Source organism: Epinephelus moara, chromosome 19 (assembly GCF_006386435.1).
Source record: "Epinephelus moara isolate mb chromosome 19, YSFRI_EMoa_1.0, whole genome shotgun sequence".
NCBI classification, from domain to species: Eukaryota; Metazoa; Chordata; class Actinopteri; order Perciformes; family Serranidae; genus Epinephelus; species Epinephelus moara.
Genome location: NC_065524.1, coordinates 22,903,828 through 22,917,238, shown reverse-complemented (window position 1 = coordinate 22,917,238; position 13,411 = coordinate 22,903,828). Strand labels below are relative to the sequence as shown.

General features: G+C 41.9%; 1 protein-coding gene across 6 annotated transcripts in view; it reads right to left on the bottom strand.

The window, feature by feature from the left end:
- The window catches only part of zmiz1a (zinc finger, MIZ-type containing 1a), a 125,840-nt gene extending 121,702 nt beyond the window's left edge, over positions 1–4,138 (bottom strand). For 4 of the 6 annotated variants that reach the window (XM_050071405.1, XM_050071402.1, XM_050071400.1 and 1 more), the window contains exon 1: positions 3,980–4,138. The gene's annotated coding sequence lies outside the window, so the exon portion shown is untranslated. The remainder of the gene's footprint in view (positions 1–3,979) is intronic. The other 2 variants (XM_050071404.1, XM_050071401.1) reach the window with 1 other exon arrangement.
- Between the last annotated feature and the right edge of the window lie 9,273 nt (positions 4,139–13,411).

Here is a 13,411-nt window from a genome sequence, read left to right as displayed (position 1 = left end):
TTCCTCCTGTGCGGGCTCTGACTCTCATATTGTTCCTGGTGAGGCCGGGTGTCATTTATGATTCAAGGGCCCCAGCCTCTCGACGGATGGGAACGAGACGTGGCCATTGTGACGTCCCCTGCACTCGTTTCTCAAAGAACATCAAATCAAACATGCATGAGGCGGTGACAGGGGTGGGCCGGCAACTTCTCTCTTCACTTTCTCCCTCTCTCTGCACTCTGTTTCACTCCCTTGTCTCAGGGAGAGAAAAAAAAGAGCACTTAGAGGACTGCGTCTCCCTGATGTTGGGAGAGCTCAAGGTTGAAGTGACGGCTCTCCAGAAACATGAGTTAAGCTGATGTTTTGCCTGTATTATACCACTTAAACAGATATCTGTCAACACAGCACATTGTAAAGTCAATGTAAAACTGCATTAAACTGGTTTAATATGTTTAACTTGACTGTGAGAGGAGGTTTTCTAAAATCTATATTTATCCAAGGAAGGGTTTCGCCGAGTGCAAACGTTCCTTGAGAGCACCACCCTGTTTCACACACCTGTAAAGCACCTCGGCACGGCTACACTTTTCTACAGTTGGTATCCAAACAATGCTGTTTGCTGCCACTTTTAAGGTTGAATGCCTTGCTCAAGGACTGAGAAGTGTTCACAATGCCTCGCCTGACTTTCTCAGCCACCTCAGGAGTTAAAACCAACAAACCACGAGCCTGAACCACAGCAAGGTTTGCAGCTTGAAGGACAGTGGTGACAGGCATGTGGCATTGAGGGTTTTTTTTGTTGGCCCACTTCTGGCTCTAACTGATGTCATTATAGTCCGTCAGCGGGATAAGTTACATCTGCTCGGAGCTTCATTTTCTCTTTATTAGTTACACTGCAATTACCAGATCTCAACTTAAAGAGAGCTTAACTGCAGACTTATGGGTAGAATTACAACAAGGTTTAGGAAGTAGTTAAGTGTCTGACACGAGGGCACAACCTCAGCTCTAACGCAACAGCTCAGGTTGTAACTCCCTCCAAGCCCCCAATTCTGAAAATTAGTCTTTTAAAAAAATGCTCCGAGGCAATACAAGTTTTTCCCTATTAAAAGACCAAAATAGGCACGTTGAAAACAAAGGCTCAGTCTAGATGAAAAGTACTGCCAAGTCGAACCACAAGTGAGACAGAAAGAGAGTAAGAGGGAGAGAGAGAGAGAGAGAGAGAGAGGGAGAGACGGAAACAAAGGCTGACTTCTGCTCGGGACATGAGTGGGTGGGTTTGGGCTGATGGCGAGACACCAGACTACTAAGAATCCATGTCAAGCGAACAGGCAGCGAGTATTTCGCAGCACTCCTCGAACCAAAACGAACAGTTAGATGAAATGTCAGGCTGTCAAAACATTGATTAGCGTTTGCCAGGTTTTAAGCACTTAGCGGGCTGCAGCTGTGCCGGCACACAGTAAACAGCCGCAAAGACGGTGCAACTTGGTAAATTGCTGAGTAACAAAAAGCTAATTACTCAGACACGAGTAATTAGTTGTTTTTCCTGTAGATACTTCTAATCAGTATTAGCTAAGTGCTTCACAGAAGTGCAAATATAAGGAGTAAGGTGTGCTCGGTACTGTGAAAAAACTCATCCTGGGAGTTTGGAGAATAGCTGCAGGTGCTGGAAACTGATACTTGATTTTACGATATAGCCTGATTTATTAAAATTGGTTCAATTAAACTGACACAAATAGCCATATTGGCTAATAGTGGCAGTAATCACTCCATTCTGTCTCCATGTTTGGTTTAGAGCACAAACATACTGTCACATATAAACATATCTTCTTCCTCATGTTTAGCTGCAACTTGTAGCGCTGCCAGTGCATGTGTTATCTTCCTGTGTCTGTTTACGATTTCGCCATTTTCCCGGCACATTTCCGGCATCATCTCCTGCACATTATAGCGCAAGTGGGCAGCCAGAGGATCCGCTCTCAGTGTGCATACTCGCATTTGCACCCAGCACTTTCTTAAACAGCCCAAATTTGATTTCAAAGTGTGTCTACTGGAGCCTTTAGTCTGTTTAGTGAATCAGACACTCTTCTGTCTTGTCTCACAGCCTGGCTGGCTGGCTGGTTGCAGAGAGGCCCCAGGAGGGACAACAGAAGGAAAGAAAACTCACACACACACACACACACACACACACACTTCCAAGTTTCAAACAGTTGCAGATGGCTTTAATTCCTTGCCCTCTTTCTTTCACAATTTATCAGGTAACCCACTCTGAGCGAGCGTGCCTCCTTTTCATGCTTTGCTGAGATGACTTAACGCTGCTTCGGTTTGTCAGAAGGAGGAACAAAAAAAAAGTCAAACAGCACTAATTAATGTGGTGCGGCTGACAAGTGTTGCTGCTGAAACAATTTCATTACATCACCAATTTAAATTACCAAGGAGGGAGACACTGGAGGGTGCACCCATCCAAAAACCTATTTACACGCTCTCTTAGACCGACATACAGGGAGTGGACACAATAACAGGAACACCTGCAATCCAATGCAATACTCCTGCAATAAATACTGACTGTGTCCAACCTATAATGTTTCATTTTTTTGTCAAGGCTGTGTCGGATTTGTGAGGAAACAGAGCTTTAAGGTGCTAGCTGATGACTGATTTACTGCAGGTGGTGATATCCACTTGTTATCTTACCTGCGTTATGATAACAGGATAGTAGCACAGTCAGTGAGATATGGTTTGTTATACATACCGCAAAGCTCTATGACAACTAATCTCAACTTCAGCACCTTACCAAGAAGGATAAAGTCTCTTTTTCACCCCCTCCCAAAGTTTAGCTGTCCTGTAGCAGGGTGCACAGTAAGAGCGGCAGTCTCCTCCTCCTCCTTCTTCTTCTTCTTCTCCACCTCCTCCCGTCAGGAGCCCCCTCTCTGCTGCGCTCTGCCCCGGCTGGCCTCACATCCAGATGGGAGGAATTTTTACGGGGAGGGTCCGCCAAACTTAAGGGCTGAGGGCTGCGCTGAGTCAAGCAGCTCATCCACACTCCCCCTTTGCAGAGGGGCTTAAAAATGTGGTGTTGCTGCTCTCTATCAGAGATTCAGATAGAAACAAAATTCCTTGTATGTGGACACATACTTGGCTATGAGAGCTGATGCTGATAGTTGCATGTTCGGGAAGCCATGTGTGTATTTGTGCTGAAATGTTGGAGGTTGCAGTGCATTTAAATAAACACCTCATTATTGTCTTATATAAATATTCACAATGCAAAGTATTCCTCAGCTCACTAGAGAGCCTACTTGAATCTCATTAAGGGCCCCTGAGGGTCCCAATGGCCCCACATTGGGAGCCACTGATCCCTGAGAGGATCCAATCAACACAATCAGTGTTATCAGTGCAGGTCAAGGTGGTAAATGTTGCATTACATGGTGTTGTTTAACAGTAACACAACAGAGTAACATACGGACATGCCTGCTAATTGCATTACAACAGGTAGCTGATAATAGCCTTGAAGGGAGTCAACAAGCCCAGTCACACTACTGACTGCTAGCTAAGTGACATACATTCTCAGTTTAGCATCAACCGAGCCATCAGCTGATCCACCGAGACGAGACATTCATCCCCTCCACACACACACGTACATACACACACAAACAGACCCGAGTTACCAGCACATTCCTATCCAGTGTCTTCACCAAATGCATGCACCTATCATAAAATAATCCTGCAGACACACTGGCTGTACCGCTCCAGCGCAACTCGTCCACACCAGGCAGGAACATGCGATACAAGCCCGGGTATTACGCCGCTTAAAAGGCGCTCCGCTGCCGCTCCCGCAGCCACAACCTGCCCCCTCTGACACGAGTTCATCCGCGGCTGTTAAAGGTTTCTAGGAGGTCACCCTATTGTTAGCAGGTAGTGTGTGTCCAGCGGGAGGCAAACCCCATCTTGAGCAACCCCGCACACACGTTCAAAAACCTCGCTTTGCAACATAGAAATAACCAGGCGCGAAACTTACTTTGCGCTCGGACCTCCGCGGCGGATCCGCGTATTGTTTCTCCAAACCTCGTGTTTACGGTGCTCCTCTGTCTCGCTGCCTCCACTTCACAAAGACGACGTGAGAGCCCCGGAGACGGTGTGAGTGACTGACTGAATCAACTACCGTAGAGCACGGCAAGTTGAAGTGTCAGATTACACTGGCTATTCAGTTACCAGAGAGAGCCGTGCTCGGCGGTCGGTGGGAAAACGCGACCTAGATTCCCGCGGAAGGACACCGGGTGTAGAGGTGTAAGCAGACGCTAATGGGCTGCTAACAGCACGTTTCACACTGGAACGGACTGCAGCTCTGTGCTCCGGCTATTGTCTGCTCCTTGGTCATTACAGCTGCTCCACTAATGCCTGCTGTAATCAAAGCACAAATTATTAGTTCATTAATCCTTAGTGAGGCTTTTAGCTATTAGTTAAAATAAAGTTAAAGAAACAATCAAGTAAAATACGTTTAGAATACACATAAAAGGCCTGGTAATAGCACCATTATTAACAACAACAATGACATACATCAACAGTATTAGCCTATTAATAACACCTTTAATGCACTGATTATAATCAGGATTGTTATGAGTATTATAGGTCTGCAAGAAATGATCATTATCCTTATGTTAATGAATGAAAATAATGCTAATGATATAAGAAAATGGTGAAAAAGTCTAGGTCTAAGGTTTTGTACTAAAATGCTTCCAAATTTTTTTTAGCCAATTAATATAAAATCACAAAATCTTGCTGGAATGAAACAGTTTTTGTCATTTTTGTTTGAACTTTTTTTTTTAGAAAATTAAAAATGGATTATCAAAAATATATATAAAAATGAAATAAATGTAAAATGAATAAAATAAAATGGTTTACCAAAAATATTTAAGAAATTAGAATGGATTATCTAAATTATATAAACATAAAAAAATAAAATAAAATGGATTATCAAAATATTTTTAAAGAATGATATGGATGATCAAAATTATATAAAAAATAAAATACATATAAAACAAATAAAATAAAATGGATTATCAATATATTTGAATATTTAAAATAAATTATCAAAATTACATAGAAATAAAATAAATGTAAAATAAATAAAATGGTTTATCAAAATATTTGAAAAAAATTAAATGGATTATCAAAATTATATAAAAAATAAAATAAATATAAAATAAAATGGATTATCAAAATATTCAAACATTCAAAAAATTAGAATATTATCAAACTTATATAAAAATAAAAATGAATATAAAATAAATAAAATAAAATGGTTTATCAAAATGTTTAAATATTTAAAATGGATTATCAAAATTATATAAAAATAAAATAAAAGATAAATATAATGGATTATCTATATATATATATATATATTTAAAATTGATTATCAAAATTATATAAAAATAAAATAGATGTAAAAGAAATAAAATAAAATAGATTATCAAAATATCTAAATATTTAATTATTTAAAATGGATTATTAAAATTATTGCTTGTTAAGATTCTTTCAATCACCTTATCAATTAGATTGATTTTATTTTTCACCATTAATATTAGTAAAAATATTTTTATCATTTATCATTATTATCATTATTATTATTATTATTATTAGTATTATAGTAGAACAGGGTAATAACAATAGGGGTATCGATCGCATAAATGATAATGTTAATCTATAAATCTCGTTTTCTGCTCTGACGTGTGTGTCTATGAGCGCGCGCGCCTGTGTGAACCCTCGCAACCCGCGCCCCGCTCCAGCAGCTCTGCAGGCGGGGCTCCGTGTTTTGCGGATGGCCGGTCTCCGGTGGAAGAATAACAAAGACGTGTTTGAGAGCAGCGGCAGGCTGGGCTGAGTGGTGACGTCAAGGAACAATGTCTCCCCTCCCGACACGCACAGCACGCACACACACACGCACGCACGCCAGCACACAAGCTCTTCCCTCTCTTCCTAGTCAGGCAAGGCTGAACTGCCCAGAGGGAGGGCCGCTCAGCTCGCAGTGCATCAGATAGAATCACTCACTACTCATGCTGTGCCTGCACACAGGATTTCTTCACTGTTTTTTTGTTTTGTTTTTTTGTGTGTGTGTGTGTGTGTGCAGGATAAAAAGAACAATGGGGTGGCAGATCAGCTACTGCAAATAAACCATCTTAAAAATAAAAGACACAACCAAAGTAGGCCTGTGTGTGCACTTCACAAACACCTTATTTCCTGTAGCTGATAAATTTAGATCGTCAATAAAGGTGACAAGATTAGGATGGCTCAGAAGTCACAGTTTCCCCTGCGCATAATGTCATCAGTCCGAGGGGTCAAATTCCTGTCAGCTGCTCCCATGGCCCTCTCCTCTTTGAAGGGAAGGAAGGGGCTGCCATCCTTTTTAGCTTCCTGCCTGCAGGGCTCCTGACACTGATGCAGCAAGGGCCTGAGCAGGGTATCAGCAGCGAGAGGGTGGGGGGTGGGTGGGTGTCTCTATCACAGTGTCTCAAGGACACCCCAGCCCCCTGGTTGAAGCTATCCGCACTGATGGGGGACAAATGTGGCCAGTGACATCACCGGCTCTGGCAGTCATTCATTTTTATTTCGGCGGGGGGGCTGTTGCTTAGATGGAGATTGGGTAAGCAGTCAGTGTCACAAGGCTGTAGCTGTGAACTCATGATCTGATTTTTTCCTCTGGAAACAGCTTGTCGAGATGACCCGTCTTTGTGCTGACCCTGCTTTTGATATCGATGTGTATCGATCTGCCATGTTGATGTTGACACTGATTCATATAAGACTCTTAGAATACAAGGTTTTTCTTAAAATCCTCAGGGCTTCTTGTTGTCAGACAATTCGAGCCTTTTCTTGCTTTAATAGGAGACAAGTTTCTCCATTACTGTTCCCCCCAGAGCTCGGGATCAACCGCTGACAGATCTATTGTCGCCTTTTCCCATTTAGGTTTTGCTCTTATCATAATATCATCTGTTCTGGATCATCCATCAAGTTTTTGTTTAATACCAACTTAAGGCGACAAGGCCTGTTATGGGTGTCAGGGGGGCCCGCAGCCGGTCGGGTCACTCTCCGGTTCAAAGAATGCCTCGTTGTCAGAAGTCCTTGCTTTCGTAGCAAGGCGTGCGCCTCTGCCTCTCCAAAATAATACGGCCAGATGGCTGCCAACAAGATGGATGGATTATAGGTGGGGTGACTTCAGCTTGACTTGGCTCTGTGTATAATTTCATACGTGCAGTATTTCAAAGGGCTGGATGAATGCATCAAAGGAGAACAAAGAGAACTCTCAATGAAGCACGCTCCGACAAGGTTAATACATATTGCATTGTGTTGGAGTGTATTAAATCAACATATGAAAAACTGTGTGGACCCGAGAACATTAGCGACGATCGAGGCCAGACTCGGCGCTCAGACACGATATGATGTACGTTTCTCTCGGCCACTTTGCTGTAGGCTTTCTGCTGGTGACAAGGCTTCTCTCTGTCGAGGCGGCAGGGGGAGTGATGGATGCTGCTGGGGCCTCATGTAGCTACATGATGGAGGGAGACTTTCAGTTGTGCTGACATCAGCTCTGCCGCTCACACAGAGGTGTGATGGTTGTTTACAGTGCCACCCTGCTGTCGCCGCCATGAGGCTCCTGCTGCTGAAAACACACCACTGAAATACTAATAAACAAGTTCTGTCGTCAGGAGTACAGAGTGGCGGAGTGACTGACGGAGTGACTGATACCTCCTTCACACCAGAACAAGGACCAAGAAATAAGAACTGTTTCCTGTTGGTGTAAATGGGTTTTCTGACCTTGCTCAGTGACACTGCTCCTGAGCAGGTTTTTACAAAGATCAAACACTGTTGCTTCAGTATATTAAAGGGTGAACAAGGATTACTAAGGTGACCACATGATTGCTATATGGTAATACAGTAAAAGTATAATAATAATAATAGCCCTATTACAATCAATTGGCCGCCATCTCGAGCTATTTCCTCCACAATTTTTGCAAGGAGCCATGATTGCATTGTGTAAGTCATTGCATTGACCTGTCATACAGAGAAGAAATCCTATGAAGCTACATTAGATTATCCATACTGGGGGTGGGATCAGTCACATGACTGGACTGGAGGACCTGCTTGACTAATAAAAGCCTCAACTTTGACTTGGTGTATATGACTTGACTTAAAATCGATAACTTGCACTGGCATTGCATGGCATTTTTCTACATATTGAAAAGTCCTGATTTGTTTTTTGAAACATGTTTGGGTAATTTCTGGTTCAAAGCATGCAAACCTGGCAACCAACTAGGATGCACTAGAGGAGGGGACTAGTCCAAAGATAATACAGTTTGAATTTAAGGGTTATTTTATTGATGATGGTCATAGGAAGAGAACAGCAGTATGCAAGGTCTGCAGTTAAAAAATGAGACATGACCACCAAAACAGCTAACCCCTTTTTTTCGGCACTGTGCTTTTGTTTTCACTTTAAAGCCATTATTTTGCCATTCAGGGCTGTATAATAATTATGGAGCCACACTCTCCATTGTTGTTAATAAAGAGGCTTGTTATTGATTGCTACAAAATGTCAAATAAGGTGTGAGCAGGCTGAACAGTGTTCATTAATGCTGAAAATAAAACTCAACTTTTCATGACCACTGACTTTTGACTAATTAAAATGTGGACACCAGAGTGGTTCATGAGAATTTCATATGGCTTGACTTGTGACTTGCTTCACTTATAGCAGGGACACGACTTGACTTGCTTGAGTCTCACCACAGTAACTGATGACTTGCTTGAGACTTTAAGGTTAACCATTGGGACTTGCACATGTGACTTACTTCCAACTCTGATCTTTTAGCTGTGATGTATAAGACACCAAAGTTGGAAACCTTCAGTCCTGCAAAAGGCTGCAAGTAGAGATTATTAAATAATTATTTAGTCTATAAAATTTCTGAAAACAGATACAAACCCTCATCACCCAAGCTAAAGGTTTGATCTCTACATTGCTTGTTTTGTCTGACCACCAGTGGCATCTAGCTTGATCAATTACTTAAACAGGTAAGCAGTTATCTCATTTGTTTCTTTTGATTGACTTATCATATAGTGGCCCGTTCAACATACCAAAGTTCCTAAACCACTTACTGTACATTCAAACCAGAAGCTTCCAAAGAGGCTAAGTCTATCCAAACGCCCAAGAAGCATGACTGTCAAAAATATCTGTGGCAGCTTTGGTTGCACTAGTCGCTCATCACGTGAATCATTGAACGTTTGATCATGCTTGTCAATTCAAAGGAGCTTGCTGTTGTCCAGTCCAAAAGCTCATAGTTGGCCTACAGAAAGTTATGTTTGGTCAATGAAAACAGAAAACGTATGTCATCCCATTCAAACCAAGCAAGGAAGACTTGCATGCTATGTCGCAACATTAGCCTGCAATTCTCTCCTCTATTACATTACACACTTTAAAACTCACCAGACCAACCAACTACCTCCAAGACGCGGTCCCAAGCTTCATTCTTTTTATTTTGGTCTCTGTAACCGAACAGTGACACATTATAAAGGACTGAGTAGGCGCGAACGCAAGTAATAAACCTCTCAATATCCATTGTCGGAACAAGTGTGCTGTAGGAACCAAAGTTACATGGCTTGTTCTCTGGGTACCACTTCATCCTAGCACATCAGCATTCCGATTGGTTGTTGCCGAACCGCGTCAGAGCTCATTACCATAAAGTTAAACGAGTTTTAACTCCCCTTCGGATCTGCTCGCCCAAGTCGCTTAAGTCGCCGGGCTCTCATTAAAAATGAATGACCTCTGCCGTTTTGAAAGCTTTGATCGTTGTTGGTTTGAACGTACAGTTAATCTGCAAGGTGTCCCAGCTTTGACTCGTGTTCCTGGTCCCTTTCTGAAGATCCGCACTACTCACATGAGGCTGGAAAAAGTTGAACAAGGTTTATAGAGAATACAAAAAGGAAACAAAATGGCAGGCCAAGTCCTTTCAAAATTACATCTCATATGGTCCACTACTGACTCGATGTCCTATTTCTATATTCTCACCATATTCCCGTTACTACACTTTAACACTGCATAACATGATCAAATTTCCTTTTGTAATGCACACTAAACTGCCCTACCTTGCGTAAATAACTTTTGCCTGTATTCTAACACATAAAGTAAATACAAACATAACCTTAGTCTATTACCGTACACTATTTCAAATATACAGAAACTGTTGTGCAAACTTATATAGTAGCAGAACCTAAATGATATGTCATATCAACACAGACAATTTTGCCAAATATTGATATGTGCTTAAGTGGCCCTTACAAACCACGTGAGCAACAAATCCTTCAAACACTAACCATGAGTTTATGGCAACAACCTGTTATGAACACATGAGCAACAGTCTGTTATGAAAGATTGAGCCCATGTTGAATAGACCATAAAAAAATCTGATCATTGTGTTTGAAAGTGATATAACTGACTGAGCAAGTGACTGAAGAAGAGTAGGGGGGAAACAAGGGTTGATCTTTGGGACAAGAAGAGAAGACGCAGGGCAGTAAATAGATCATCTCCTGCAGAGAAAAGGCAGAAGAGCACTATTTTAAAACAAGACAAGAGAAGTCTGGTTGAGCACACCATTGATTGTCTCTGGCTGCGAGAAGAACAAGGAGCTGAGAGAGAGGAGGAGAGGGACAGAAAACAGATGATACGACTGCTGGCTTCTGGAAGCTCGGACAGCCTTTTATAAATGCTCCCTCTCTCTCCGTGTTTCTCTCAATCGTTCCCTTCATTTCTCTTGTGTTTTTTTTTTTCGCAGTGTATGTCGACTGAGCAGTAGCAGATAAGGCAGACAGCCGGGGCCCCATGCTGACTGGCCCGACTGGCTGTGGGGAGCACAGAGGCAATCAATGAGTGCTCACAATAGAGCGCCAGCATCCAGATAGCTAACAGCTCCCTGAGGCCATGGGAAGGAGGTGGTGAAGAGGGGGATGATATGGGAAGGGAGGAGGGAGAGAAAAGGCAGAGAACGGTGGGTGGCTTTAACACATGGGTGTCATAGGTTGTTTCCGCACCATATAGAAATAAGGAACATGCATGAAGCACTGAAGCACATATTCCTCTGTGGTTGTTTACGCTCACTAAAGCATGTGTAACTTGAGGTCAACACTCAGCTCAGGAACTCTTGGCTGCCTCTGAAGCAGGACTCTTCAGTTATGAGATGTGAAGTGAAGAGTGGTGGTCCGATGCTCGGGGTGATGGCTGCAGTGATAGCGCTATTTTTAGTCGACTTCTTCTTCCCATCATTGTTGCGTGTTTGGATGCATGCGTATGTGTGAGGCCTTTTTTTTTTTTTTTTTAAACATTATTATGCAATGCAGTATCTGACCTTGGGAAGAACATGTGCCAGAGGGATAGGCAGAGAGCTGAGTAAATGTGTGACCACTTCAACCTCTGTGTCATCCTTGACTGCACAACTAGCTACCTCGCTACTCAGAGAGCAGCTCACACGAGGACTCAGAGCATTATTAATTCAGCTTACTCAGAGCCATAGGTTACATGCCAATTGTGTAACACCAATACTGAAGTCTGGTGAGAGGCTGGAACAGAGGAACGCGTGACCTTTTTTGGTAATATAATCAGCAGAAATGGAATATGATATAATAAGTATGTTTTTTTAGCATATAATCACCCGAAAATAGGAATAGTCATGTTACCTTAGAGTGAGCTGTTTTTTTCTACATAGGAAGCTGGACCAGTTGCACAAAACACCTTAAGTTAAGATTTTCCTTAAAGTCCATCTGGAAAAAAAAAAAATCAAAAAAAAAAAGAAAAGAAAAAAGGAAAAAAGGTGAGCACATATTAGCAGGTGCTGAGCTAGCGGCCTGTCTCCAATATGCCAAACAGCATCAGAAAATCAATGATTTGTAATGTGAAATGGCTTTATTCAGTGTTTTTACCTGTTTAAATCACTGGGTCTGTTTGTTTTGGAGAGGAGGAGACCTCCACGGATAATTCAGCTACAGGTAAAAGCCTCCTGAAGGTCTGGATCAGAGAACAGGTGAGCGCACATTAGCAGGTCCTGGGCTAGCGACCTGTCTCCAACATGCTGAACAGCATCAGAAAAACACTGATTTATAACGTGAAATGGCTTTATTCAGTGTTTTTACCAGTTTAAATCACTGGGGCTGTTTGTTTTAGACAGGAGGAGACCTCTGTGGATAATTCGGCTCCTGCTAAAAACCTCCTGAAGGTCTAGATCAGAAGAAAAGGTAAGCACACATTAGCAGGTCATGAACAAGCGGCCTGTTGACATGCAAACAGCATCAGAGAAACACTGATTTGTAATGTGAACCTGCTTTATTCTGTGTTTTTACCAGTTTCAATCACCTTGTCCATTTGTTTTGGAGAGGAAGAGATGGATAATTCAGCACCTGGTAAAAACCTCCTGAACAGTTAACACTGAAGGAATTCTAACCAGGTGAAGTTTCAGCTGGTTGGTCTGTAATCCTCACGGCTAGATGCCACTAAATCCCCCTAAATCTTACACATTGTTCCTTTAACTCATCATGTTGGGAACAATTTCATCAGAGTTAAAAATGTAAAGCTCCCATTCAAACCTCTCCTCATAACCTGCCATTTAAAACAACTTTTAGGTAATCTTTGCATCGTAACAAGGATCTTGTGACTGGAGTTAAAAAGGAAAACAGGCTGGCAGACAAGCCACCTAAGCTACAGCCTATTTCTCAGGATGACATTAATATAATAGCGCTGGTGCCCAAAACAACTTTGTATTGATTCACATAACCTTTTAAGCCAATCGATTGCTGCACTCCAACTCAGAATGCTTAGGCATGGGCATGTTTTCAAGCAAAGATTTGTTGCAGTGTTGCATGTTAAATATTGTGTGTCATGGTGTGTTTTCTGCTGATGTGTGAGTAATTCATCTTCATTCATTTTTTCTTCACTTCCTCATTCATATGAAGACGCAGTAATATGTTAAAAATAAGCAATTAATTTCCTCTATGATTGCTTTTTTTTTTAATCTTACATGTGTTTTCCTGTTAAGGGTCTCTTGGTGTCACAAGTTAAAAAAATTTGTAAAGATAAAAATACTCTGTTATGACGTATGTTGCAATGTGCTTTCATCCTTGCCATGCTGACTCATGCTTCCCTGGTTTTCAATGGTCCTATTGCTTCCCCAACATACTGGTCACGGTGACTCATCCTAAAACACGGATTCTTGAGATCCATTTAGTATTTGCTGATCCTGGAGGGAGTTCATAAAAAAAGCTGAACATCCACAGACACCGGGGGTTGTTTGTAATGCAGGTGTCAAGGCAACTGGATTTTCTCTAGTGGTTAAAAGGTTTCAGGCTTTCATACTTACCTGCACTAAAAATGTTTGCAGAAGGTGGAAACAATGGCTGTTCTGAACATGAGACAGTAACAGTC